This window comes from Sinohyriopsis cumingii, chromosome 9, assembly GCF_028554795.1.
Source record: "Sinohyriopsis cumingii isolate HCF-2022 chromosome 9, ASM2855479v2, whole genome shotgun sequence".
Lineage (NCBI taxonomy): Eukaryota > Metazoa > Mollusca > Bivalvia > Unionida > Unionidae > Sinohyriopsis > Sinohyriopsis cumingii.
In genome coordinates this window covers 52,798,261-52,824,502 of record NC_142969.1, presented here as the reverse complement: position 1 = coordinate 52,824,502, position 26,242 = coordinate 52,798,261, and the positions used below count along the sequence as shown (strand labels likewise).

Sequence of the window (26,242 nt, the reverse complement as noted above, 5' to 3'; positions counted from 1 at the left end):
TTCTGACATTGCACCAATGTACCAGTGGATCTGATTGGTGTGATAAGTTGCAATGGACAAAGTTGAACTTTGCTCCACCATCCCTTTAGTTGATAGATTATCTTTTTCTATTGTGTTCACATCTGTATGTGATTTAAATTTGCATTACTTCCAAAACATTGTTAAACTCAATACTATCATCATGTTCTTCATAGTACTGAACTCTTTTCTACCACCCAAATACATCGAGATTATCCAAATTGGCTCGTATGGTATTTGTGGATTAAAGTGATATAATTGAATACTTATAGTAGCATGTTTGCTTTGATAACCAGATGAACTTACCCACAATTATAAACATTCATTTTAATAAGATTTTGTGGGACTGTTATTGGGACTATTACACTTTTATAGGTAGAAAGTCAATTATGTTAGGAAAATGCCACTGCTCAGTTAGCAAAATTCACTGTCAATGAAATCATAAAACTTACTTTGCAAACCTCAAATTATGTGCAAATGAAAACGTACGGGAAAATCACACATCTGATATTGAAATGTAACCTTACCTGGCTGACACTTTTAAACTCCCCTCAATCTTCTCTACCCTGATGTGCACATCAAGTTTCATCGTTCTTCACTAGGCTAACAACATAGCTATATAATACCAATATCTTAGTGTACAATTTTTTGAAGGAATTGCACACACTGTACTAATTTGCCATCAAATAAAGCTAAAACAAAAACCAGCATTTTGCAGAAATATGTAACTAAGTTAACTTTGCTTAGGTATTTTTTATACGTCAGTTAATAAGTACCTAAAAATAGCAACCAGCAGATTCAGCAGCAAGATGTTGCACATCAGCATGTAAACTCCCATCAGTACTGGCACAAAATATTTTCCAGAAACTGTCGGACAGCGAGAATAGGTCCCATTCTTGTATAACTCTGCAAGGTTGGTACAATTACCAGAGCCTTCCAAAGATAAAATAAATATTATTATGAAATTGGTGCTAATTTATAAGTTAATTTAGCACATTTATAATTTGCCAATTTAATGATGATGACAGTTGCTGATATAAATATTTCATTTTCAAAAATGTAATGTTTCTATCAATGTTGTTAGTTTCAATAATGAGACATAAACAGGCATGTTGGCCTTCAATAAGTTGATATGTTGACAGATAAATTTGGTATTTAGGATTGATCCTTTTCAGCACAGCAAAAGAAGTAGGTCATTTAGTGAAGAGGCAATTGGAGTTAAGTACCTTGCCAAGGACAGTGGCTGACCAAGGCTGGCCCAATCATGAGTTCAATCACTGAACCACCATAGTTCCTGATATATAAATTGATATATAGAAAGACTGAAAGATAGATTGAGACCTGGTGACCCTGGAATAGTGATCTCAGCAATGTGGTCAACATTTGTGAGTGAAATAAATTCTCTGTTAGGCATCGCAAGATATGTACCACTATTGTTGACTTCAAAGCATGTAATCAAAATGTATTAAAGCATGATAAGATAGAGCAAAAGCAACATTATGTTTAACTAAAACATTTGTAAACTTTGAACAAAATGACCACCAATACATTTTCAGAAACTGCAGTTCCAAACCCCGTAGAAGGAAATGACTTTGTGTTAGGTTTAACTTCACACAACTTCATGCTTCTTTGCATGTTGGCAATAATTACCTTTCCCATCATAGATCAAATAAAACTGGCAAGATATGAAGTATAATAAATGTAATTCATGCCCTTCCTTCTGTCATGGAATTGTATATATCTATCATTTATTTATTATCTGGATTAAATACTTGTACTAGGGTTTCATTTCTGTGTACAGCATTACCCGATGGTGGTTTATGTATATCATATATTATTTCAAAATGGTGAGTTCGGTTCATCCTATGCTACACATGCTTATTATGGGAAAACCAATTTACATGTACCTTGAGCACTCAGGCAGTTTATGGCTACATGGCCAATGTATAAATTACCACATCGTAAAGTAAAACATCACATTACGAGGAGTCTTGTCAGTGAGCAGTCCACTTTATGACACACCATCTCCAGCTATTGAGGAATGTGAATTAAATATTATTTTTATGTTCTTATTATCGGATATAACTGTTTTACTATCACATTTCTCTTGTATTTTATGTAATTCTGACTTGTGTTGTATAATGCAATTTTATAGTCTGTTTTCTAGTTTATCTGTATGTAACTTAACAGAACGATTATATTCGCAATGATGTTATACATGTTAAGGAAGAGAAAGTGTTATGTTAAGTACTATATGATTCTTGTCAGACACAGGTTCACTTCTGAACCTTATTTTTACTTTGTACAGTAGTCCCGATAATATAATTTATATAAATTAATCAACTCAATTTTACAATATATAACATTATTATGTGCCGTTATACATGACAGTGTCATTTGTAGTACATGGATTCGGATATTATATTTTCAGCGGACTGATTGGTGGTTGATTGATTGATGGCTGGTGACTGGTGAAGGAGGGATGGAGTGTTAGTTATACTGTGTCTCTGTATATGTACTGTATTGTAGATGTTGATAGCCGTGGTGCTAATCTGGGTTGTGTTATACACAATGTGCTGCTGTTGAGGTTGATGCTGGTCAGGAAGAAAACACATATCACGTGGTGAAGAACCAAGGCTTCTGGACCAATGGGTCTGCAGAGAACAAGAGATTTTATGGATCTTTAAGTATACCATGGGCAGACCATTCATGGTGGCTCCTCAACCATTCAACAAAATGTTGGGGCTGAAAAGTCCTTTCGGATTTGTTTTTGATTCCTTCTGCAAGATATACATCCCAGTGTTTCATATCATATTTCACTATTTGAGTGAAAACATGTCATGTTTCATTATTTTAGTGAACTATATCATTTTCATGTCAAAATTGTCAATGTTTATGTGAATCATTTTTTCCATTGTTTGTGTGAAATCAGTTTGAATCATTAATTAAAGTATCCTTTTACTATTTAAGGTTTTTTCTTGCATATCAGTCCACATTTCATTTAAATCACAATATGTTATCAGGTTCATGCATATTTTGTTAAATATCCAATATTTGGATATTGTCGGCGCATGAATCAGACAGTTTTTTTCATTGAATCATTCAAAAATAAACTGTATTTTTGTCAACATCAAAAGTGTTCTTTGTTATCATATGACCCCAACCTGGTTATGTCGTTATGCCCGTTTTAAAACCGAGGACCATGTATTTGAAAATACTTTTCTAATTTTTCAACTGTTGATGCTGATTGTCACCATTACATTAAACATGTAGTCATTGGATGACACTTCCTGATGTAACATGTAACTTTAACTTGATTACATAAGTAATTAAAGTGCATGAAGTAACACTTGTAAAAGTTAACTTAATAGATTTTGTCATTTTAGGTGCTACCTGTAAAATTAGAGTGGTTCTCTGATCAACGCCACTGAGTCTAATATGGAAATATTGATCTAATACAAAAAAAAATTTGTTCTAGACTAAAACCATGACTAGCCAATATATCCAGATTTGATACAAGTAATTCTATTTTTGTATTCTTTGGTACATTTTCAAAAGTCCACAATGAAGAGTCATTTCAACAGTCATTATGGCAAAACCAGGTCTGTATATGGATATATATATATATATATATATATATATATATATATATATATATATATATATATATATATATATATATATATATATATATATATATATATATATATATAGAGGTATGACATCTCAGGGATATAGCATTTATAGCATTATACCTTCAATTTCTTCCAACATAAGCTCTCCATAAATATTCCAATACGGCCTACGGAAAATAGCTATAAAAGAGTCAAGGCTGAGTTCGGTGTTCGGGTACAATATTGAGTGAGAAGCAATTCCATACGCCACAATAAATGTGAATAGTATCAGAGCAAAGCCAGCCAGATTTCGAACCTGAAGAAAAAAAGTATTATACACAAAACAGTATTGATCAAACCCATTAAAAATACATTTTTGCATTCAAAATGTATCAAGTGTTTCCTAAATCTTCTTAGCATAAATTCAGTGTTAAGTATTGTTTCAATCCATGTCATATTTTAAATGATTATTTAAAGAAAAATTAAAATTTACACCAGAATGGTAGAGAAGAAATTGGATTTGTGATGAAAGGGAAAACTTCTAAATCATAAATGTTGTACAAAAGAAAGTTTCTGACTGAAATCAAAAGTAACATACAAAATTTTCTTTCAATGAATTCCTTAAAATATTGAGAAAAATCAAATTGTGTGATAGAACATGGTATGACATATCATATATCATGTGATAGGGGTAGAAAAAATTGTGTGATAGAACATGATATGCCATATCATATATCATGTGATAGGGATATAGTGGTATTACTACATGTCCCCTCTACCAAATATGAGTGGCATAAAAATATGACACCCCACACTTTTAGTTGGCTGTACACAGTAGATATTTGTCAGTAACCAGGTTATACTGACTGATTTGATTCATTTTACATTGGACCTGAAGGGCATATCACATTTGTGATGATTACATTCATATAAGAATCTTGATAAATTATAAAGACATTTTACACAAGACAATGTAAGGCAGTATTTATTTCTTTGTTTACCACAAGTAGTCACTGAACATTAGATAGTGTGCCATTTGTTGAGTCTTTGCTAAAAATGTTACAAAACATGATTTCTTTTATTATTTGGAAATGTGATGATGAAAATTATAAAACTCCAAGCGCTAAATTCTTTATTTTGACAATAAATTCAAATGTATAAAGATTTCAATAAGATATTGATTACCGTTTTTTACTATTAAATAATGTTAGCATATTTTAAGATAAAAATCAATGCCTCTCTCAATTTTAAAAGCAGGTTTCCAAACTACCCATGAAGTAGAGTAAATGTATTTGTGGCCTTGCAATTAATTATTTATATATCAATAAACAAATTAGAGAAGCTATCTTTTTCCCGATGGGTGTTTAAATTTTATGTGTGGGTCTGCCATAAAATCAACAACAGGATGAACAAGTGGGCCTAAGATTGCTCACTTTGCTGACATCCATCCGATAGCCAAATCATGACCATATTTTAAAAAATCTGGGTCTTTAGGAAGTTTTCTGACAAAGTTGGTTAAGTACTTTTCTTTAGCATTAATGATTTTTGCTTCTGGTAACAGTTTCCTTATTTGACATCATCAATTGTATCAATGTCAATGCCATCAGATAGAATACTTTTGGTCAAATTTAGATTGCTTTTCTATTTTGGTGCCTTTTTTCAGAGGGGTGGTGGTGAGCAGAGTGTGTGGATTTAATGCAATATTTCAGCACAGTAGACTATATGTGGTGACAGGTATATTGTGTTGAGGAAGAACACATATTTTCAACTTTGGTGCCAGAAAGATCCCTCTATGGCACCCATAGGGCACATATACAGACCCTAGGACAAAAAGATTAATTTTAAACTGACTGATGTTAATTGAATTCAGTCCCGTCCAAAGAATCATACAATAAACAAATTCATTGGCTTACAGAACTTGTCGTACAGATTTGTATTATCTATAGCACCTGTTCAGTGCATATGGTCAATGATTACTGCTGGAGAAAGTAAAGAGATGACGATGTCTTCTGCAAAACAAAATGCTATTTCTATTTCCAAAATAGCAGATAGGGAAGAATTAAAGTTGCCTTAAATGTCTAAAATAATGTGTCAATTAGAAATAGTTACTCAAGCATAGTGAATTAATATCCACCATTAATTGATTTGAGATTGGCATCCAATTCATTTAGGACTTACTAGTCATCAGAATATGTTCTCCAGTGAAAACTTTGTGTCAAAATGACTTTCTGTGAAGGATAAGTAACAATAATAACATTTGGAACACTGCAATAGTAGTCATTTTAAATGTCACACGATCACTATTTTCATATAAGATCAGCAAGACACAGCATGTCAGTACCATCCATCCTTCCAGAAGAAGTAACAGTAACAAGACCTTCAAGATGGCCACCATAGTGACCATAATGGATGTGATATTAGCGTCATTTTCAATTAAGACCAACTTGTCATCCTCATATGTATTGTAGTCAAGTATCATGTCTATCAGTATTTCAATTAAGGAACAGTAGTAACAACATTAGTAACAACAGTAGTATCAACAAGACTTTAAAGTTGGTTGCCAGGGTGGCAAAATTGGATGTCAGAATGAATGACACATTTTTGTTTAGGCGTGCGTAAAACCAAATAGATATCAGGATGAGTATTAAAGTAAAATGAGTGGCAATTCACTAGGATGTTTAACAGGAGTAAATTTCACAAATGTGCTAATGGACACACTGACAACAGACAACAAGCAGCAGCACATAAGAACATTTTATCTATGATGGAGAGTACCATGGATTGGTACCCTCTAGAAAGATATCCTAGCATGCTTACAATTTAGTTTAGCTGTAAACCAAAATATGAACTTGGTCCATGAACTTATAAGATCAGATGGTATTAACTACTCAGAACAAAGCACAAACTCAATATTTCTTTGAGATATAATTGTGTAATTCCTCCTTCGATTAATTATTTTCACAAAACAAATGTCCACATTTAAGAAAGCAATAAAAGATTAAGCTTCATTATGGGATCAATTGCAGGTTTGCTTGATACATTTTATATCCCTATCCCAAGACTTCCTCATATGAGATTTTGGAGACTAATGGAAATTGTTTGCCATGACAAATAATTTTTGATCCAAGCTTACCTGACAGAGATATTTGAGAAGCTTGGGTTTAATTCCTAATATCTCTTAGAAGAAACAAAATGCAATTAATATCAAGGATATTTGGTAAGATGTTACACTTTTATAACCATAAACACAGCGGCGGTGAAAACAATATATTTTGGCCATGCGTAGGACCCATCCCAAATACATTATTAGCAAATACATATGAAACAGGTACCACAAAATCCTGATTTGGGGAAGCTTAAGATACATCCATACATATGATTCTTTGATTATTAAGAAGAAGCTTTGGAAAGGCAATCATACGATAGAATTCAATACAAATCATCAAACTTTGAGTAAAACTGGTCAAGGACTGGAACGTTATGATTACCGTGTTTACATTTGTGAACAATATCTGCAACAGTGTGTTGTTTGTTTTCTAGGGAAACAGTACAAAATATGAGCATTCAGATTTATAATAATATGGTTACTTTTGCTTACATGTGCTTGATGGGTTTATAGTTTCTGGAAATCAGTGACTTGTAACAGGAATTGCACATCTTGTTCTCAAATGAAACATTGCCAGATTAGGTATGAATTGTGATGATATTCTGTGGTTAAAAAACAACACTTAAGCATTAAAATAAACAATTATATATATATATATATATATATATATATATATATATATATATATATATATATATATATATATATATATATATATACTCACATACCATACGAATAATCATTTCTATCTTTGGTCCAAGGTCTTCATGAACAGAAAATATGTGCAGAAGCCTGAGGAAGAACGTAATCAGATTAATTCCAAAAAAGATATGGGCAGCCTCAAGAGTGTGTGGATTAGGTATAAGTCTCAAGGTCATTCCAATTGCAAACATCGATATCATGATGATATCTGCTTTATTCAAACCATCTTTTATGTAAGTGAGAAATTGTTCCCTTGGGGTCATGCTTCGCATTGTCGCTACCTGTTGAATGATATAGTTGATTAATTAAAATCATGCAAAAAGAAAGGTTGTTTTGACAAAAACTATGATAATGTAAATGACTTTCAAACATCTTAACAGATTTTACTAGTAACTATCTGAACCTCTTTAACTCTAATAATTAAATCAATACACAGTCAATTGACATTATGGTACTGAGAACATCCTAAGCAAATCAAAACCATATTTTTACTTTTGACATCTCTTTAAGCTTGCAACTAACACACAACTAGAGTAACTGAAGCAAAACAAGCAATCAAATTCTGAGAGTTCATGCATAGCTTAGAAGCACTTATCTGTTGATTATTATTATGGTGACTTCAGTGCAGCCTCTGCACATCTGTGACAAGAACTTATTTTATTATATGCTCATTTTTTCTCCGTTAAATTTACATTGTCAGAATTGTTCAGTATTTTACGATATCGTACACCTTCATATTACACTCGCGCAGGGCACATGTGCCCAATAGTGTATTAGTAACTACTTTGTAAACAAATCATGTACTCTCGTGTAGCAGACGCTTTATGTTTTGGTTGATTAAATTGGTTTCTGAATGAACTAAAGCAGATGTTTCATGGACTGCCACATACCAGTTGCTTTGCTACATTCTGGGTAAACTTTTTTTTTATGCGTTTCAGATTTTGGCGATAGACACCAGATTTCATAAAACTGCTTGGTACCTACAAATAACATGCAAGTTATAAAGGCATAAACTGTCTCCTTTAGCTGGTAATAAGAATGGAAAAAATTTTATAAACAGTTTTACATTCTGAATTTCCTCAAAATGTACTTTCTTAGTTCTGCAAATCCAAATTACATGAGCCATGTCATGAGTTCTCAAGCTTGATTACACATTTTGAAATTGTACTGTAATTTCGACTATATTCCATGTGCAATTACATCCTCCTTACTGCACTCAGAATGAAATAAACATTAAATTCAATAGCATCTTTTTGATAATTTCAATTGAAACACTTAATATTTTTCCCACATTATGATTTCAAAAAGTCAATGACAGAACAAACACACTTGCAGATGTAAACACGCTTCTCCTGCGCTGCTTCAATCCATGTATTTCATGTAAAATTTGCACAGATGAATCCAGTCCATAATCATGAAATTTTGTAGAATTGACAAACATAACAAAATCTATTCATTCCAGATCAAATGGAAAACTTGTTGCAATGCACATTCATACACAATATCACTCCAAATTTCAAGTAGACAAAACGCCATTTTCTTTCAAAACTTATGTCTAGTGCATGACAAGTTCAAATTTATCTGGGTGGAGTTATATGCGCATTAATAATGTTGTTGTGTAATGATGAATCTGCACTTGTGTATTTAGTTTGGAATACGGCATACATTCATTTACGTTGTTTCTTGTAGTGTATTTTGTTGATATAATTAAGCCTCAGGTAGAATAAGAAAATGAGCATATAATAAAAAGGTTACTGCATTTGTATGGGGTCGTGTAGTATTCCATCCAAAAAACTTGTTCATATTTTCCCATACAAATGCAGTAACCTATAAATTGTGTTGACCCAAACTGTTTTCATACTTCTGCATTCTTTATATAAAAAATGTCTGGTCATTTTCATGACTGGATTATTAAGTTTTATTTATGAAAGGAACCAAGTACCATTATTTTATTGTGATACTTTTGACTGGTTATTTATTTATGCACTCTTCTTTTATGCTTTGGCAATTTTGCAAATGAGGCTATTGGGGTACTGCCCAATGAAAGTGATGCAGAAATTGTTTATTAACATTAGCCAATCAGGCAACAGACATTAAGTTCTCTGGCACATTCTTAGACTAACAAATCTTTTACAGTAAATGTACAGTAAATATAAATTCTGGCCTAATGAAAACTCTGCTTAATAACAAGTACTGCACCAAGCCGTATTGGTTACTATACAATACTTTACCTCAATGGTCTTCTAATGCAATGCAATAATATGACATATTTGTGTGTGTATGAGTGTGTGTGTGATTTGGATTTTTAAAGTAGCTTTAGCAATTTTTCAGCCGTATTGTTACGTCTGCAGTGTGGCAGTTTATAGTGATATCTAGAACTGGGGCATCATGCCGCAGACATGTAGCATGATGTCACAACCAGTTACAATATCCTGACACCAGTATTAACCTCGCAATGCTGAGCACAGCTGCAAGTACCATTTTTTAAAGTCTGTGGTATGACTTGGCTGGGGTTTGAACCTGCAACCTCACGCATCCGAAGGGGATGCTCTAACCACTAGGCCACCTTGTAACATATTTAAACAGTGAAAACCCCAAATACGGCTATATCACACACATCACTTGAACATTTCTCGCAATGCACATCATATGGCAGCAGCTCAAAGGTCATCAATGTAAAGCTTCAAGCACTACCTCTGAGATTTAAACTTCTTGCTATAATTATAAAGAGTCAAAGATTCCATCAATGGGATTGTGCATTCAAATTCAGCAAAGTTAGTCTAAATGAGGCAAGGGTTACCTACATTACACAAACCTGTTCAATCTCCTGAAAGAACATAGCTATGACCCACACAATCAGTACAATTTCCTCTGCTGACAAATTTTCTTCCAGCTTGCTAATAAGAACATAGATGTACAAACCCAGAAAAACCATGTAGGCTATCTGAAATAAAAGATATAAGCATTGTACCTTGAACATTTAATGGTGAAAGTTTAACACTGTCTTTTTAGGCTGGTTCTCTTCTGTCAATTAAGTACTGGATTTCTAAACCAGTTATATTGGCCCCGAGTGGCCGAGTGGTCTAAAGCGCTCTCCGTTACGGATCACTGCCATCTCACCTCTGTCTGCATGGGTTTGAGTCTCGGATTTGGTTAATGTGGGTATGTGAGAAAGCCTGCCAGTAGCTTCTTGTGGGTCGGTGGTTCTTTCCGGGGTTTTACCGGGTTCTTCCTCCACCATTAATACTGGCTGCCATGCATAGCCTATAGTGTGCTGAAAAATGGCATTAAACCCGACAACAACAACTACAACAACAACTAAACCAGTTCTCTTTTGGTACTCTGATACTGGATTTCTATTTCAGAAGCATTATTTTATTTTGGACATGTATTCATTTTCAAAAAAAAAAATAGACAATTAAAATGTCTGTATAACAACATTTTAATATATCAATTGATATGCAAGTTGTATCAAAAAGAGATGATACGCAAAGTGCATTGTAATTTATCTAGTATAAGTGTGAGCCCAAATGCAGACAGCATAATTCAGATCCGTAACTGCTTAATTATTTTCCACTTTACAAAGTCAGGTAGGTTTATCTTTCTTGTTTACTGAGATAGCACTTCTAAAATCAACTATTTAAGAAGTGATCATTCCAAATGTTGGCTACATGAATACTGCTATCTTGACCAAGACACTTTAAATTTTATTTATAGACAGACAATGTATTGCAAGTAGTTTTTTGCAAAGCATTGTGAGAAAACTTTTTACCCACTATATCAGTTAAATATTTTACATAGGTGAATGTGATACCATTCATATCTATAATAGACTGCGATAAAGTACATGCAATGACATGGGCATGCGCAGTTCATTACTACCGTTCTATAATAAAAGTGTACTGCCTGGTTGTTGAGGTCATCTTCTGTGGAGGTAAAATCTTCTTTTAATTATACTTATACCTGTAACATCCAGATTCATTGGATAAACCCACATGTAATATTAACAAATACAACGAAACCCCTTGAAACCCAACCCTCAGCATCATTGACCATTAACATGTATGGGGTTTTCGGAGTCCCAAATTATTCATTCTTTATTTTTGTCTCTTCTTTCAGTAAATAGAATCCTCTCAACTAAAAATATGAAAACAAATTTCAATCCAAAATTTATAATTTATCCTGAACACAAACAAACAAAAGCAAACAAAAAGACCCAAGAAAGAAAAGCCAACTTTAAACTTGGAATTGATATCAGCAGGTCAATATTTATGACACATGCAGAAACAGATTAACTGTGGTTAGCAAGTACTTTAGTTGGCTTATCTCGAACTAACTATGGTCAGAAAGGACTAAAGACCAAGATCCATCCACTGGAATACGTAATCAAAACAATATCAAATGGGCTCTGAGACAAATTAGGGCTGACATAAGGCTAGTTTAAAGGCTTTGCATCACAACAACCCAAAAAAAAAAACAGAACAGTTTTTGAGGAGCATTATTAATAACTAAACACTTGTACATGTATGTAGATCATTTCAGACATATGATATTTAGCTGCTTCTTATATAATTGTAAGTGAAGCTTTTTATTTATATACATGAATGTCATGATCAACGTAGCATATTTGATGATGAGGATGCATGTTCCGTGCCACCTATCAGTTATGTGACATACACTGAATTTGATACTTTCATACAGAAATCAGTTAGTGATTGTTGAGGATGAGCGTTATACGGCAATGTCTCAAGGAATGGAGTCATTAATGTAACCCATATTAGCTAAAGAAAGATGTAAGAACAAAGCTGAGAAAGCTTGATATCTTCCTCTGTCTAGACTCTTGAAGTATCATCATTTATGATTGTACAGAATATTTAAAAATTAAGAACTATAATTCATAATTCTAATGTATTTTCAGCAGGTATCTTATTCCTCAATATTTTGTGATGATGACTGGAAAATCCATACTTTTCATGTTGCAGGATGTATCAAATGATAATAACGTTTGTGTCACTGACTGTTGCACAAGTCTGGCTCATACGAGTCATGATCACAAAGCATGACATAAAAACTCACATGCCATTAAGTTGATTAAAACATTGCACAAAAATTCAGAGCCCATTACATTGGTTAAAACATGACATACAAATTTACATGTCAAACATTACGTAATAATTCTTAAGTATCGCTGATTATATTTCGAGTTAAACTGCATATAGAAAGACCTGATCGACGATTGTTTGCCTGAAAATGGATAAACCTATCAAATCCCTTACATGATGTCAATTTCTGCTAAATATTTGATTTGAAAAATTTAATATTTTTGTGAACATTTTTAAGTATGAAAAGTATCATCATTTTTGCAAATCAGTAAAATTAAGTTATAACAATAAGGTAAGTATCCATTAACCTGATCTGTCAGTGCATCATTTATGGCAAATATGGGTCTAAGATGTTCATGAAAGCTCGTAACAGTCTATCCAGTCAGAAACTACTGAACACTTACCACGTTATGAAAGAAAACAATAACAGGTGCTCTGTAGAAATATACCAACTTCTCTACATTATTGAAACTTTTGCGGGAGGAACGATCCATTGAATGTTCTCTGAAAGTAATACAAATCTAACTTATTATATCTGAACATGATTGACAAAACTTTACTAACCATACACATTGTGTACATATCTAAATTTACAACATACAAGCCATTGTATTTAAACATATTACATGGATAGCTTTATGTTGCAGATAATGACTGTGAATATTGCATAAATAAGCTAGTGAAATTAACCAGTCCAGAATTTTGAAAGTAAAAGATCAAAATCACATGTAAGAATAAGAATCACATGAAGCATCAAAAGTTATGTTTGAAGCATATTGATGAAATAATGCTACAATTATAATTATAATAATTGGAGAATCATTCTGCACAAGTAAAATATGAATAAAAGCTCTGCATAATATTTGTCTTAGCACAAATTTTTAATTTAAATGTTAAATATTTGAAACTCAAATTTCTCCAGGACATACCTTTAACTAACAAATGTATTGAAATTTAATACATAATTTGTCCTTGCATATAACATCACATAGATTATAATATATTATAGTTAATCAATGAAAGCCAACTTGGTAAAACAACAAACAATAGTCAGTTAATTTAGGTTAGATTAGATTAGATTAGATTAGAAAGATAGATAGATAGATAGATACATAGATGTGATATATAGATAGATAGATAGATAGTGAGAGAGATACAAATATGCACCAAAAAGAGCAGAAAGTCTCTGGATTCTACAAGAGAATGATTGATAATATTAGCATAATTTGAAATATTAATAAATAATATTATCATACAGCTAGAGAATTCTTAATTCAATGCTCTGTGGAGATTCAAACCTGCATTCGCAAGTTATGGTACCCATATAGCCTTGTCTGCATGCTCCAACCACAATACAATCCTAACCATGCACACATCATATATACTGTAGGTTTACCAAGATAGTGGAACACCATATGGAGACTGCTCTGGTGGCCTAAGTGGTTAGAGTGTCAGCCTTGGATGCGGGAGGTTGCAGGCTTGAACCCCAGCCGAATCATACCAAAGACTTATAAAAATGGTACAAAGAGCTGCCTTGATTGGCGCTCAGCATTAAGAGGACTGGTTAGGACTAGTCTTCCTGGTGTCAGGATGACTTGACTGGGTGGGACATGATACTACATGTCTGCAACATGATGCTCCAGTGTTATATATCACTTTAACCTGTGACACTGCAGACATCGTAGTGATATGGCTAGAAAATTCTTAATGCTATGTAAAGAAATCCAATCACACACACACTCACACACCATATGGAACATCATACTGTTGTTACAAAGAACCATAATCTAAAGATGGCTTACAAGCTTTGTTTATCTTTTTCCTTTACAATAAGATATGAGATTTCTGATTTTAGACAATAAAGCAAAATATGTATTTAAGCTTATTATCTTGCCTGCAGTGCTACTGCTAAAGCGTAAATAACACATAACTAAAACAACCCCTATAACCCTTATATTTATCCTTTTTATACTCAGTCCCCTAATAAATATTTTATGTGCCAATCTAATAACAATGTATGCAATAAAATAACATATAGCCTCATCATATATCTTTTACAAATTATCATGCCATCTTGACATTTGACCCTTCATTCCTATCTATTCTCCATGTTCAAGATTTCATCATGGAGGTTTTTCTTCCTGAAACTTAAATTAATGAACCCAAAGAATTGACTTAAACCCTTGATCTTGGGATCCCTACATCAGTAGCTATACTTTATATCCAGTGGTAAACAGCTTTACTATGACTTATGGTAATTCATACAAGACAAAAATACATTGTCCTGAGACAAAACATTTACCAGTGACAAACCAGCTAAAGTTTAAATTCAAACAATTATTTCACATGACTGTGACATGTGATTCCCCTGGCTTTAGATCTCTTAATGCCTTTAATGCGAACAAGAGATATGATCCTTTAAACACTGTAGCCATAATGATGACAGCAGAGGGATGTACAATGAACAGAAATTGTGTACTGGTTACCAGTAAGAATACTTACATCTGTAGGGAATGATCACTTTGTTTCAAATTCTTGTTTCTATCCTGTGGTAGTTTGGAGGAACATTTTATGAAATGTCAAAAAAAATAAATAAACATTAATTTTCATGTAGTCTCATTGCTTGTTAAGACTATTTACTTAAATGTATGATAGTGTTATCTACAAGTTAGGGAGAAACCAGACATAAACTTATGTGTTGTTTCAACATCTGCCTCATATTAATTATTCTACAAAAATAATTTTTACAATTTTACACAATATATTTCTTATTGCAATAATAATCATACGAAAAAGAGTAATTTAAAAATAACTTCTAAAATCAGCAGCAATTTACAATCTGCTTTGGTCAGCTACTGATGTGTGGAAAACTGATGTTATATCTATACCTGGGTCCATTATAAAAATGACACATCAGCATACCTGTTTCTCTGTATTTCAAAGGAGGAATTGTGATTTCAAAATCTGCTTAATTTTGATTAGTTTTTAAAACTTGTTCATGGTCTATTTATGGCCAATCAGTGAAATATACCTGCCAAGCAGTAGAGAGGTACAATTGGAGTACCGTGACATTATACAGCTATTCTGTGTATAATTCTACTATATGTAGGTATTTAGCAGATCTTTATGCAGTGCAGAAATTATTATGGTCTTATAAATCTGCGAGACCTAAGACCTTTTCACCTCAAACTTTCTGTAACACAAATATAATGAATACAAACTATCCTCACCATTTGATCAAGGTTAAGTAAATGTTATTCTGCTTCTGCAAAGGCCAGTTTTAAAACACAAGACCCCAAGATGTATAGGTTTCTTCCAGACTTTAATTGCAAGTCTTTCACAACATTTGGTCAAGGTTTGTGGTCTAGAAGAAACGTTATTTAGCAAATAGTTTTATTCTTGACCTTTCACCCTAAATAGAAAACCTTCGTTCTTCACCCATGTGCAAGCTAGTCACAAAGTTTGGTCCAGGTATATTACATGGAACAGATTTAATTGTGCAAAAACCAGTTCTGTCAGTCGCTCTGTGTCCTTGACATGTGACTCTATGAGTGCAAACTTCATATAATTATTCCTTATTCTATGTGCAAGCTAAGAATAAGGTTTGGTAATTTGTACAATAGATGATAGAGTACTCAAGTTATTGCATGGAAACAATTTTCCTCTTCCAATCCCATTAACCTTGTCTTTCATCTTTGTAACATGAAATAGTTATTCCTGGTCCCTGTGCAAGGCTTCTGCAAAGTTTAAAAAATGTAGGTGTTGGACAATGAAAGTTACCGTACAGAATTTCTTTTCAGTCATTGCCCTTGTCATTCAACATTTTGAGCACAAACTCCATGGTTTGTAGAAACCAAAATTTGTTAAAGACAGATGTAAAGAAATCATCTGATATAACATTTCAGTTATTTTATAGGATTATGACAAAACAAATATGAAAGTCTATTCAACACAACAAGTGTCTCAGTTAAAATAAAATGCTTGAAAAATATAGAAGACATTACTTAGATATACTTCTTATATTTTTTAGCACTCTTTATTTTCTTTCCATTTTCTGATTTGCCAATGCCTGAAGTTAAAAGAAAATTCAGAAACCTCATTTATAAAGCAATCAAAGCTTTATATCTAGAGCTTTTAGCTGTGATATAGACTGGTTACCTAGCAAACTTAATTCATGCATATAATGTATAATGAATGTTTGAGATGGATTTAATTCAAATGGCAGAAAACAATGTGTATTCCAAATCATACATTGCACACAGTTGTAAAAATCCCTGAAACAGGTCATTTTACCAATTAAATTAAAATTAGATGAATCTGGAATGTTGAATGAAGCCAAACTCAATGCAAAATAAATGGATAGAATATGCAAAATAAATGCAAACAATATGAAATAGTGAATGAATGTTAATTAGATAAAGTGTATACAAAAAAAAGACAACACAGTAGGAATAAGAAGCGAATTCATTTCAAGAATGGATGCAAACATTAATTACTCTCAAGCTGCTACTAAATTTTCAATATCAGGTTCCCTTTCAAATTATAATCCAGGAACAAATTTATTATCCTGACAAGCTTAAATGCCTGACAAGAATGAACACTGAGCTGTTGCGGCAGTTATATAACTGCCGGTGCTACGGTGACACTAGTGCCAGCTGCTGCATCTGGAAACCTTTCTTTAAACAATATGATGAAGAGAAACACAGCATTTTGGTAATATCATCTGAATACCCAAGTCAGTTGGAGTTAATTGCTATTGTTTGCATCTTATCCATTTCTATTTTAAAAGTATAATAATATAATATCCTAATTTAAAACAAATATTGGCCTCCCATTTGTAGACACAGTCTTGAACACAGGAAACCTGATTACAATAAAATGCATTTTCATTCCATTCTGATATGAATGGAAGGAAAGAAAATGATGCATGAAAGTGAGAAGCACAAACTCTACACTATGTATATACCAGTATCAGAGTACCAGTATCAGAGTACCTATCAATAAAAGATCATGCAAGAGTATTTGAAAAGTACATGTATACTTAGGAAAGATACATAGTATGCTTTGATATGTGGAAATGTTACAGGAATGCCTGTGGCAGTAAATTATAGCTCTAGTATAAAGAGCAGAGATACTTAGAGATACTAATCTTTATATTACAAAAACAAGAACACACAAGTTTGCATAAAATCACACTCATGCACATAAATCAGATTCATCACTGAAAATGACTATGTAACCATTCTAACTTGGGCATATGAAATTTATGGGCATTTTCAGATTGTTTGAAATAACATTTAATCTCAGCCCCACCTAATCATATGCAGCAGGAGGCTTTATTCATTTGGGTTTTTGCCCTTCAATCCATAGAATTCTTTTCCTAAAGGTATTGACCAATTTGCAAGATTTAAAGTTTAACAGTCCCACAATCTTCTGACATAGATTTGTCTTAAAATAAAAGTATTATTAATAACTAATTTGCAACTTGTCCCTATATTATCCCCATATGGTACTACTGTCCCCATATTGTACTGTTTTCCCCATATTTGTCATAAGTACCTATATTTAAAAAGTGCCATATCAAATTTACAAATACAAAATCCGCGTTTACAAAAAGCATTATATTTACTGTTAGGAGTATCAGTCATTGCTATTTCATACGTTCTGGAATTTGGGGAATGGGAAGGAGTCTTTTTACTTCCAGAAAAGCATCATTCTTTGTCGGGTCTTTATATTATTAATCAGTAGAAACCACAAAGTGTGCAAAAAATGGTCTCTCATAAAATTATAGATTTACCTGTTCTCTGCTGCTAGTTGTGTCATCATCAAAATCTGCTTCATCTTCTTCGATCTCCTTAAACTTGGCACACCGTAGAATCAGTGGTGGAATGGCAATGAATACAAACAACTAAAAATGAACATGAAATGCCATATTAAATCTTAAATCATAGCAAAAATGAAAACAAAATGTTCACCCTGATCTACCATCATGCAGTATACTTGCAGAGTATATTTTAGCTGTTCAGGTGTACATGTATTATAATTAGGACAAACTACAAAGAGAATAATCTATGTCCATCATACAGTGCAGCTGATTAGGTTATATGTGTTCACTTGTATCATAATTTGAACAAACTAAACTAACCATAATCTGCCATCACACAATGCATCAGTCTAGCTGTTCGCTTGGGGAAAGATTATAATTAGAATGAATTACAGAGACCCCAACCGGGCATCACATATTGCATGAACAGATTGGGATTGAAATATTTACTTTTATAATATGCTCATTTGTTTCTCCGTTAACTTTACATTGTCAGAATCGTTCAGTATTTTATGATATTGCACTTGCACGCACTTGATATTGCACTCGTAAAGGAACTAGTTTCTATTGTAAACAAACAATGAACACAAAAGCCAGTACTTTTGATTTTGTAAACAAATCATGTACACCATGTAGTAGGTGCTTTACATTTTTGTTGATTAAATTTGTTTCTGAATGAACTAAAACAGATGTTTCAAGGATTGCCACATACCAGCTGCTTTGCTACATTCTTTGTTAACTTTCTTGATACAATGTTTTGAATTTAGGTGGGTGATAGATGAAAGGTTTCATAAAATTGCTGGGTTCCTACAAATAACATGCAAGTGACAAGGCATAAACTGTCTTTTTTAGCTGGTAATAAGAATGGCAAAAATATACTTACAGTTTTACATCCTGAATTTCCACAAAATGTACTTTCTTAGTTCTGCAAATCTGAATTACATCAGCCATGTCACGAGTTCTCAAGATTGATTACACATTTCAAAATTGTACTGTAATTTAAACTATAGTCCAAGTGCAATTACAACCTCGTTACTGCACTCAAAATGAAATAAACATTTTATTCCATAGCGTCTTTCTGATAATTGCAATTGAAAGACTGCATATGTTTCCCGCATTATGATTTCAAACATTCAGAAACACACTGATCTGACATTCATTGCTGAAATCCAATGTACTTCATGTAGAAATGGCTCAGATAAATCCAGTCCATCATCACAAAATGTTGTAGAAACAACAAAAATACCAAAATCTATTCATTCCAGATCAAATGGAAAAGTTGTTGCAATGTGCATTCATTCACAATATGACTCCAAATTTCAATTTTTAGTATACCAAAGCGCCATTTTTTTTTTAAGTTATGTCTAGCATGCGACTAAGTTCAAATTTATCTGTGCGGAGTCATGTGTGCATTAATAATGTTGTTGTTGTGTAATGATGAATCTGTGCATGTGTATTTAGTTTGGAATATGGCATACATTCAGTTACTTTGTTTCATGAGTGTATTTTTGTCTACATAATTAAACCTTAGGTAGAATAAGAAAATGAGCATATAATGAAAAGGTTACTGCATTTGTATGGGAAAATATGAATTCATTTTTACAGATGGATATACTGCGCTCTGAAGGTCGTGCAGTATTTCCATCTGGAAAACTTGTTCATTATTTCCCATACAAATGCAGTAACCTATAAGTATTACAGTGAGACACATAGTAAAAAAGGCTCTGATAAGCCATCATGAAGTTCATCAGCAGATTACATTCTACATGTTTACGTTTTCATAATGAGACCAACTTAGAGTCAACAGAGTAGGTTACAGCTGCATGTTCACTTTGATTAAAATTGGTACAAATTAAAGAGGCACTGTTCTATCATTACAGAGTCCATCTAGATATTTTGTTTCAGCTGGTCAGACTAGACCCAGATCTGTGAACATTTAAGTTCAACAGCATATTTTATTCAAGTTGCTAACGTGTTCCTGATATTTTAAATGAATTAAATAGACCTTGGTCTGACATCATGTGGTAAATCAGCAGAATAGGTTCTTGTTTTTCACTCGTATTTGCATTATACAAAACAAAACTTAATAGACATTGGTTTATCAACATATAACATTAGCGGATTATATTCTAACTGCCTCATAATTAGAACAGATCATGTTTTAGAAATTCACTTGTCTTCTAATGCATTATATTATAATTCAAACAACTTTCAGAAACCATAATATGCCATCAAAAGTGTGTCAGCAGATAATGTTTCTGTTGTTCACTGCCATAGCAATCAAAGCAAAAATGTGTAGTCTTTGATATGTCATCGCACAGTGCAACGCTAGCACCAGATGAGTTGCTTCTGTTCACTTGTATCATAATAAGACAACAATGATCTTGCTATGCCAGTGAACAGTGTATAATAATTACAAGCTACACAAATCCTGGCAATGTATGCAGCAGTAGATCTTGCTCAGCCCTCTGTCATTTGGGTGCAAATTATAATGTTTAGATATTAAATGACAGCAACCAAATTTTCAAACATAGGGAGATGAGTCTATAAATATAAACTTCACCAAGCATAACATTATATCAGACAAAACAGTCACTGTTACAGATAGTGATCAGACATACATTCCATAATGAAGAACATGTTGGGAGGTAGAAATATGTATCTTCCCATGTCCATACAAGGTTGCAGTTGAGCAAGAATGGAGATCATTTAGTCTTTATCTTCACAAAATAAAAATAAATAATAAATATCTGTGTTTTTGTAAGAAGTCAAGATACAACACAGCTGCAGTTGAAAAGGTTGATCTAAAGTAATTGACAATGATGATGATGAGTTATAAGTGAGCAAGCAATGCCAAGTCAAGCTAAGATAAAAAGCATCAAATCAAGTAAAGATAAAGGTCACCACAATATTTCGTGCCCACTCTGATGTTTCTTGGAACACCCGATAATATTATAGACAAAGCGTAGACATGTATACAACCACGATATCTTTATACAAAATCAAGACTTCACCTGGTTGGTATAAATAAATGCTTGGAGTTACCTAAATCTCATTTTGCCTTGGACCAATAGATAGCCGATTTCTTATTTCTAAATGGTGGTAGAAACATAACAAGAGTAAAGACCTTTTGGACATTTTATCGAAGGTAAACTAATCTGTATTCTAGGATGATAAACAATTAATGGATACAATCAAATACAAAAGTTGTACATTCTTAAAGCTAAACAATATAGTATTAACTCTGCAGAGCTATTGTATATATATATACATATATATATATATATATATATATATATATATATATATATATATATATATATATATATATATATATATATATATACACACACACATACACACACAAAAACCCTGGAAGGTGTATCAGTATTGGTACATTTGAACATTTTGGACTAAGAAATGTCATCGGCCCAAATCATCCAGACTTGTAACAAGCAAATTGTAAGTAGAAACTAATTGCCCTACAATAATGTCTGAGACATTAACCTTAAGTAAACAAAAGGCGTAAGTAACAATGGATAGACAAAGATTACACTTTATGACCTAGCACATTAATTTTGTGGTAGGCATAATAAATATACAAGTCCAGAATCTGTGCAGATTATTCCAAAAGGCATGATTACACAACGCCTGTGAATGCTGTCTAAAGTGTAGATTCCTGTGGCCATTAAGAATTCAAATGTAAATAACATGAAACTATTAGCCAAGACAAATTTGGCATTTGATCATTAAAGAGCTCATATCTGTGCAGTATATGATATCATTTAATAGTTTCCTCATGTTGCTGTGTAACACGGTGTCTTGATTTAGATCATAATGGAACAGGACATCGCAACATGTCATACCATAATTTATGCTAATTCAATCCTTACAGTGAGTACATTATATATAACAAAAATGAGACTTCATTTAGGCAAAACATATACTTGTATCAGTCTGTGAAATGGCAGTTTTAATAGTTTTTGTTCAAGAAATAGGGCTCTATAATAAACAGATTATTATATTTGTATTGCTCAATGTTGTCATCTTGTTCAACGTGGAAGGAGCTATATGCATAATTTGTAGTCAACCAAGAAAATATATGGTAATTCAATTATTCATGATATAATTATCCATAAGTGATGATTCAAAACTGTTTATGTCATGTTGCTGTCTCTGATAGTGAGACATATATGTTTTGCTGTTTATATATGCCATCGGTTTATGCTGTCTCTGATAATGTGACGTGTTTTGCTAAATTGTGCTTACATCATTATAGCAATGGCCACCACTTCTGTTACCTAATTGCAGATGTAAACACAGAAATCTTTTTGCTAACAGAAAGTTCCGATAAATAATATTCAGTCAAAGTCAGATTGTTGTGAACAGTCAATGTCTAACAGGCCTGCAGGTAGTGAATTTAACCAGGCAATGGAAATCATTGCATCTGTTGTTCACCGTTTAATGGAGGCATCACATTTGAACTGTTGGGTTTGATCTGCTAATAAAGCAATGACAGTTGCCTTCATGCCTATTGGCAGTACAATTGGATTTTACATATATTATTAAAACCAGTTCAACGTATATATATATATATATATATATATATATATATATATATATATATATATATATATATATATATATATATGTTGTGTTCTTGTCACTGACCTTCCAAGTGGCATTCTTTTTGGAGAGTTTTCCCATCCAGATGTTGTCCAATAGTTCCCGGCATGCTGACTGAGAGATAAACTCTTTGTTTTTGTCCTTCACAGCAATTAGAGCACAAGATATTCTCCCCCACTGTGACAATTTCCAAGTTAGCAGGTCCTGTGTTTTTTTTCTTATTTGTACTATGGCATTTGTTTAAAAGTCCAATTGCCAAATTCATGAATTCACTGGAAAGGTAGAAACATCGCATACAATTGACTAACTTTTCAATGGCATTTTAAAAATTAGGCTTCACTAATCTTGTCTTCCATAAACAACCATGTTATATACATTTATGCTCATACAATAAGAATACATCTATCATTATGATGCATTTGAAGAGAGTTTGGTGCAGTGCTCAACTCCAAATCAAACACAATCAGAAATCATTTAAATTCAAACTTGAAAGACATCTTCCCAAAATCCAAATATTACATTTCATTTTAATATATAAAGTTTCTGCACAAATTATTGTGCAGAAACATAATTTATGACATAACAGCACAAACAAATGTTGATAGCACTGTTGAACCTCTACATGGGGATATGGTAGACCAACAAGTAAGTTTCCGCTTAATTTTCTGACATTTATCAATAATGTCAGAAAAAAGCGGAGACCTACTTGTTGGTCTAGAGGATATGGTAACTGTTAAAATACATTGCTCCTGACAGTGTAGAGTGAATTAACCCTTGACGTGCAAGAAAAATAGAACCCAAGCTATATCAGATCTTAGATTCAGATTCATGGGTGTGAAAGTCAGAATTCTTTACCATATTCAAAAAGGAAACACAATGTGATTTCATTTACTAGGCACTGAGATGAAAAAAATATTAATGTACAAAACATGAACTTGGATTGAAGTCCCAAAATATAAAAACTTTAATTAAATTGTTTCTGGTATAATACTTACCCGATCACTTTAACGTAAGGGATAAAAGCCTACTACCACCAGAATCCAGTTTTACTAAAATAATGATACACTGTAATTTCTGTTATACTATATACAAAGGAAAATAACTCTTGCCCATTATCTCCCCTTGCTACTTACATGTGTCACTAGTTTTTAAGTAGAGCTATACACCAATGAGCATGCTTGCATGGCAGAGTGGTTGGGGGTGTAATTAATGTGATTAGGTAAGTAACATCGGAGAAACATAATCTACTTTAAAAAGTTGATTACCCCTTCAAATACATTTCCTTAGCGCATTTAATGTTATGATAATGGGTAATATGAGGAGGTAATGCTGTGCGTCCTATCTTTTCATTGGGTATCCTTTTAAGGAAGAAAGGTCAGATCCCTATGTAAACGATACCCCACTCTCCTACTGCTTCCCTGCTTTGAATATTATACAGACGATGCACTGCATAATCATTGTCAGAGGAAATGGTTTTATCCCAAATAAGAGCAGTCCATTAACAGGTGGGTACAAGAAACATTTCACTGCTTATCATACTGAACTCCCAAATACCATTTCAGGTGATGTAAGAAACCAAGTTTCTCCACCCCCACATATCCTGTCTACATCCAGTCACTTAACATACCCACCATCCTCAGATAGTCTATGGGGTGTCGGGGTGTATGTGACATTAGATTCCTGCAATTCCAGTAAACATACTGAATGGGTGATCCAGATCATTTAGCATTGTTCTGAATTGGTTTATATCCTTTGACAGGACCAATGGCCATGCTAGAATACGTGGGGGAGGGGGACTTAGCCATGGGCTAGCAAAACATGGAAGTGTATTCCCCCATTATATTTAAACTACTTGTAGGAATTTGAAATTCTGTGCTCTCTTTCTTTGCCTTGTTCAACTTATATGGAACCCTAGTCTAAACACTCGGACCATACAGTGCACACCTTGCATGATACTGGCAAAGAACATTTTAAATAAGCAAGGCATGACTCATAGCCTTTACATGCTACACTTATTTCACAATGTTGACAGGCTTCTCTGAAACTACAAGATGAAACAAAACACAGCAAAAAGGTATAAAGTACTGATACAGTTTGTTAATAAGTCGCTAAAAGAACATCCGTTACTAACTGGGTCAGCGAACAATAAGCAAGGTGTGTGAAACCGTCAGTAGCAACATTCACCAAAAATAGCATGTTGTACCATGTGGTCAAAAAATGTCCATGTCAGAGAAAGTGTACAAATGTCAAACAATATTCATGAAATTCAAAACATAATAGTTACCACTTGTTTTTAAATAAAGCCTATTCCAAACAACACAAACTCATGTATGGATGGCTTGAATTTGAAACAATTTGGCTTTCAGTTCTAGAGAGCTGTCTTGTACGATGTTGTCCTACAGAAGGGAAGCTTAATACTTGCGGCAGCTGGTGGTGACAAGGGGAAGAAATGGTCAAAAGGTATTGCTCTTTGTCTATGAGAAACAGAAAAGATGAATTTTCATCTTTTAGTAGAGATGGATTCCAAAAGTAGCAGGCTGATATCCCTAATGTTAGTGTCATCAGAGAACATATTTAAAGAAGAATATTAACTATCAGAACCTCTTAAAATTACTGAGTTTTGACGGTAAGGTGGAGATGCAATTAATATGATAAAGTCCAAACAAGTTTCTGTTTCCATTCACATTGTGGGTGACATTACGTACATACAACTTTCAATGTAAAAATATTTAACTTTATTTTAATACACAATTTATTTGACAAAATTAAAGGCTAACAAATTCTCATAAAGTAACATGAGACCTTCCCTCACAGTTAAAATGCTATGCATGGATTGTGTTATACAATGTAGTTACAATTTAATTGTATATAATTTATATTTTGTAATATATACCATGTACAGAAGGAATAATATTTAGCCTTTAGAGAGAGCTGGAGAAATATATAGGATCATGAGAGAAACATATTCTGCCAGATATTGGACATGAAGCATAATACCCATTGTAAATTATGCATAGAAGGGCTCATTCAGTAAAAAATAAGCTAAGGAAACAAAAATTCTTTTAACTTTTCATCCATTAAAATGCTAGTGATATTAACATATAGATTGGGTGTAGTTAAGTTAATTTGTCATCTAATAATGTTGTACCCTGCTAACCTTGCTTGAAAAACTCTAATGTAAACTTAGAAATAGAAACGCAACCAGCTAGGATAATTTCCAAATCGTCAAAGAATCAAATCACTGTACTTC

At 33.0% G+C, this 26,242-nt stretch overlaps 1 pseudogene; it reads right to left on the bottom strand.

Annotated features, from left to right (window-relative positions):
* The window catches only part of LOC149791817 (transient receptor potential cation channel subfamily M member-like 2), an 82,398-nt pseudogene that overhangs the window by 8,887 nt on the left and 47,269 nt on the right, over window positions 1–26,242 (bottom strand).